This window comes from Tamandua tetradactyla, chromosome 21 (assembly GCF_023851605.1).
Source record: "Tamandua tetradactyla isolate mTamTet1 chromosome 21, mTamTet1.pri, whole genome shotgun sequence".
Classification (NCBI taxonomy): domain Eukaryota; kingdom Metazoa; phylum Chordata; class Mammalia; order Pilosa; family Myrmecophagidae; genus Tamandua; species Tamandua tetradactyla.
In genome coordinates this window covers 34,630,073-34,635,731 of record NC_135347.1, presented here as the reverse complement: position 1 = coordinate 34,635,731, position 5,659 = coordinate 34,630,073, and the positions used below count along the sequence as shown (strand labels likewise).

At 40.1% G+C, this 5,659-nt stretch overlaps 1 pseudogene; it reads right to left on the bottom strand.

Annotated features, from left to right (window-relative positions):
* Nucleotides 1-3,379: 3,379 nt before the first annotated feature.
* LOC143665186 (replication factor C subunit 1 pseudogene) lies at nt 3,380-5,458 on the bottom strand (annotated as a pseudogene).
* Between the last annotated feature and the right edge of the window lie 201 nt (nt 5,459-5,659).

Sequence of the window (5,659 nt, the reverse complement as noted above, 5' to 3'; positions counted from 1 at the left end):
CTCCAGACATCTCTTTGCTTCCTTGTCCTATATGTCTGTATTGCTCCTTTTGGTATTATGTGTAGAGCCAGTCTCTTAATCACAAATTCTCTCAGTTACTGTTTGTCTGAAAATATTTTAATCTCCCCCTCAGTTTTGAAGGACATTTGCTGGGTATATTGGCAATTTTTCTTTTTCAGAATCTTAAATATGTCATAACACTGCCTTCTTGCCTTCATGGTTTCTGCTGAGAAATCCATACATAATCTTATCAAACATTCCTTGTATGTGATGAATTGCTTTTCTATTGCTGCTTTCAATATTCTCTCTTTGTCTTTGACATGTGTTAATCTGATTAGTAAGTATATCAGCGTAGGTCTATTGGATCTATTCTGTTTGGGGTACACTGCACTTCTTGGATCTGTAATTTTATTCCTTTCATAAGAGTTGGGAAATTTTCAGTGATTATTTCCTCCATTAGTCTTTCTCCTCTTTTTCCTTCTCTTCTCTTTCTGGGATACTCATAACATGTATATTTGTGTGCCTCATGTTGTTATACAATTCTCTGAGACCCTGCTTGTATTTTTCCATTCTTTTCCTTATATTTTCTTTTGTGTGTCAGATTCCAGTGGTCCAGTCCTGTAGTTCACTAATTCTCTCTTCTGCCTCTTCAACTCTATTGTAGATATCCATTGTTTTTCTTTCCCAGCTCTTCTATTGTGCCTTTCATTCCCTTAAGTTGTGATTTGTTTTTTAAAACTTTCAAGTTCTTCTTTATGTTTGCCCAATGTCTTCTTTATATCTTCCCTCAAGTCACTGATTTGATTTTTGATGACATTTTGAATGTCTGTTCAAACAACCTGAATTTGTTGTTCAATTCCTGTATCTCATTTGAAGTGTTGATTTGTTCCTTTGACTGAGCCATAGTTTTGCTGGCATCTAGCATTTAATTTCCTTAATTAGTTTATTCTGGAAGTTGTTTTCACTCTTTTACCTAGGATTTTCTTACTGAATGTCTTTGTTCTCTATCTGTTCTTTGACATTCAGTTCAGCTTATTCTAGACCTCAAGTATAGGTTCTGTTTAACTTATTAGAATTTTTCAGTTTTTTTTTCCTATTTCTTGCCCTGCCTATATGGAACATTTTTTTTTTTGAGGTGGGTCTCCTAGGTATTTACACTCCAGTCAGATTTTTCCTGTCTAGATTGGCCCATGTCCCAGGAGGAAAGAGTAGCCATAATCAGTTTTTCCAGAGGGTGAGACCCAGCAGTTTGTCAAACTTTCCTATGAAGCCTCTATATGCTGTGATTTTCCTGTCCTGCCCAGCATGTAGCATTTATCTACCTGCAGCTTCCCACCAGTTTAAAGTGATGTGGTGCCTTTAATTTCAGCAGACTCTCCCTCCCAGGGGCATGGTTGAAAGAGAGATGATGTAGTAGATGTGCTTTGATTGGTTCTATTTTCCAACCCCTGGGGCCTGAATTCCTTGAAGGAGGGATTCCACTTGAGCTGGGCACTGCCCCCCTTTACTTGGGGGAAGAAATGCCCTTTAGGGAATTAACCCCTTTCATGTGACTAGTTACTTTGTCTTTCAGACATCCCTTAGTTCTGTCCTTGCCTGGGGCAGTGCTGGAGACTGAGAGTACTTGTAGTTCTACCTAATGAGCTGTTAAGAAGTAAAATTTTAAAAAAGCAAAAAAGTCTTTTAAGAGCCAGTCCCCCACTCCTTGGTTTTGCCAATCAGTTGCTTGAGTTGGTATGTGGCTCTATGTATCTCCAGACTCTATGTGCCCTCTTTTCTTGGGTCCCAGCCCTTTTTCAGCATTTTGTGCTATATCCAACTCAAATAGCCTCTGTTTTGGTTTTGTTTTTTTTTTTTTCATAATCCCTGCCCCCTCTCTGCTGGAGTAAAAACTCCTAGTACCTTTAGTGCTTATCCCAGGTTTATCTGTGCTAGGGCCTGTTTTCAGTAGTCAGAATTGAAGAGAAACACATTCAGTTCAACAGAATATTTCCATGATATACATAGGATTTGTGGGTCTCAGGACACCAAGTCCAACCAGGCTGGAAAGTGGATCAGACAAGCACATTCTTTGTTCTAAGGAAATATTTGTGGTTGACTGTTTGGTTTCAAAAGGAATGTTTCCCTTATCAGACCAGCAGACTTTTGCTTAACTGATTAACAAACTCCTCTAGTATATAATTAAGCCATCTCTAAAAGCAGTATCCTTGAAAATCCTAATAAAAGCTTTGAGGAAATTTGGCTCAGGGTTCAGACTTCCACCCCACATGGTGGTGGCTAGACGCCATGGCGAGACCGCAGTTCCCTAAGCCTCTCTTAACTTTGTGTCTGTGTCTTTCTTTAAGATTTCGTTCACAATGCATATCAGGACTTTCTTTTCTAGGTTGCCTTTCAGCAACAAGAATTTGTTAACTATTTTCACAGATAGAGCTTGGGTACATTAAACCCTTGATGCTAGTAAAGTCTGTTTCCTTTCCCCTTGGGAAACCAGCCTGCAATGCCCATGTGTGAGGGATGCTGGCCCCCATGGCTTGGGGGATTTTCGGTTCTGTGTGGGATCTCAGCATTCCACCTGGTCCAGACTGGTGTAAGTTGTGTGTCTGGTCACTGATATTCCCCCAGCAGTTGTTCTGTACCATTCCTGACTTACTTACTAGCTGCTCTGGAGGACAAGCTAAATTCCACCCCTCATTATGCTGCCATCTTGCTGCCTGTCCAAAATAAAGTTTTACATTTATCTCTGAGGAAGTCTGGCACACCCTTTTGTAGATACTGATTTCTAGGTATTTGATTTAAAGGGTATCTTTAAAATTTTAGAATTATCTATGCAGAAGTCTTGGACATTCTTTGGTAAATTTTTCTAGGTATTTGGTATTTTGGTAAATGGTATCTTTATTTAAATTTTAATTTCTCTATTTTTTTCATATAAAAATAAAATTTATTTTATATATTGAATTTCTATCCTGAAACTTGCCTGGCCATCTTTTTTATTTTTAGGCTTAAGGCAATGTTTTATTCCTGTAATGAATTTGATCTACGTTAAAGACATTTTCCTCACAGGGAAATATATTTTAAATGTCTTAAAAGCTTAATGCCTCACAGAGGTAGTCTGAACATTTGTTGACAAGATTGAAAAATAGGTATGCACCTATATTCCAGGCTAATTCCACAGCCTGAGGGCCACGCAACAAGTACAATTATAGGTACAGTCTGAAGTTCCAGTAGGTCTCTGGGATTCATCCCAGAACAGAACCAGAAACCAGATCTCTCAGGCACAAACTAAACAAATACCACTGTTTATTATGTCCCATCCCAGATTGAGCCTAGGAATCTAACCGAGCCTAGATCCTACTGGTTTGGGAACCTGACGGGTTGCGCCTCAAAAGATAAGAATGTCTGGAATCCTTCTGCTGATCATCATACCCTGTAACAACAAAGGGGCCACTCTATGAAATTGGTCAGTGTGGTCAGCACATACATTGAGACAGTTGCTAATTTCCATGGTATTGTCAAAGTCTTCTTTCATCAGATAGTTAAGTGTTCATGAGTGCAACCACATTCTTTACTCCTTCTACCACTTGTGAGATCAAAGGTTGTGCAAGTGTATCTCATGTGTGACAGATATTCCATGTTTATGGTCCTTTTGCTGGAGTAAGTTCTGAGACTCACATGCAATGCTATGTCCTGAACAGCATGATCAGGTTTGCTGGTAGATGAATGCTTCCCCAACCAGATTGGGAAGATGGTAAATTGGGTTATGTACCCCCTCATTAACTCTCCAAGAAGAACATTGGCATAAATGGCCTGTGTGGACAGAAGATTCCAGACCTGACTGTCCACTAGGACATATGCTATGTCCTCACATATGCTATCTGCTACTCTGTTTATACGCATCAGGTGCCTCCTCCTGTCACCCCCTGCAGCTCCAGGCTTCACATGTATGGAGTTCTCCTGGAGAGAGAAGGGTGTTACTGAATAATCATGAAAAAAGAGAGCCAATTTTTCCACAAGTGATATATGAGCAGTCTCCTCCCCAGCTATAAATACTTTCTGGGCAACATCAAATTGGCCCAATTTGAAATCCTTTTTTGCCCTGTTACCATCAACCATGACCTGGTCATACATTGCTGTCTTACTTCATGCACACCATGAAGCCAGATTGTGTAAAACCTATCTGATATCTTGGGTTAGCACCTAAAATTATTTCATTCATAGCTAATGGGGGAATCTATAAGCCCTCCTTAAATGCAATAGATAGCATAGCATCCTTAATCTGTTCAACTCAAGGTGTTGAAAATGAAGATCTAAACAATAATGAACCAAAGAACAAATCTTGGGATGATTTTTTGTCATAGCATATACAAATAATGGGAATTTTTGCATGTTTTATCAGGCCAATTAACTCCTCAATTCCTCCCCTGTCCTCACTGCCTGCCATGCCATCCACTTCATCCATGATGAGAGCATGTTTTGGGCTTACTGAGTGGGCTGCTCCATTCGAATAGAAACCTTTGATGCTGGTATTATTCAGTGATTCAGCCACAATCTCCTTCAAACTGTTCTTTCTCCATGTGTCATTTGCATTCAGTTCCACATAGCTGTATCCCAACCAGAGAGGCCATGGTTGTTTTGCCAACACCTGGAGGACCTGAGAGCAAGGCTGCTTTAAAACTAGAGCCATCATCCTTGCCAGTAAATTTACCAAATTTTTCTGTTTTTTTTTTTTTTTTTAATCTTTGGATGGACTCTTGTGCCAGGTCTGGAGCCAGTGTAGGCATTTGTTGGCACAATTCTGCCCACCTTGCTGCCTGATTATAGTCTTCAATGAAGTTGGCTTTTATTTATCCACCCAGAGCAAACTCTCCACATGGTTTTCACTACTGGCAGCTAAATTCCTTACCCTGCTGTCACCATTTGTCTCTTCCACCACTTGCTCCTTAAAGCCCAGGCCTCTCCAAAGCACACTCATTTCCATTTTTATTGCCTTTATAGAGTCGTTCCTTTTGTGAGTCATCTTGCTCTTTTTAGATTCTGATTCCTTCTTATTTAAACTAATTTTCTGTGGGGTTTTTTTTTGGGGGGGGGTCATTTTTTTGAGATGTTCTTTCTAATTTCATCTCAGCTTCCACTGCTATTTCATACTTGGACTTCTTGTCTGGCATAGTTCAAATCATATTCAATAGGCCGTCTTCATCAATAATTTTTGTCCCCAAGGCTGCTACATTTTCTCTCTTGGACTGTCCACTATAACAACCCATGACAAGGTAGTTTGCTTTCTTGCTGACATTTCCTGTTCCTTTCCCCCAAGTCCCTCAATTACAGACTTGGACTCATCTCATTCAATAGACTCCAGCACTCCTGTGATAACAAATACACGGCCTTCCAAGTAATTTTCAGCTCCCCTTGGCGGGCAGAAAACTCCAGTTTTGCTTACTCTGGATCTGACTGTGGTCACCATCGCGTATGCTATCTGCTGCTCTGCTTAAAAGCCTCGAGTCCTTCCTTATGCCACCCCCTGTGGCTTCTGGCTTCACAGTATGTAGTTCTACTGGACAAAGAGGGGTGCTATTGAGTAATCACGAAAAAAGATATCTGATTTGTCCACAAGTGACATAGTAGCACTCTCCTCCCCAATATCAAATGCATCCAGTTTGTCTGG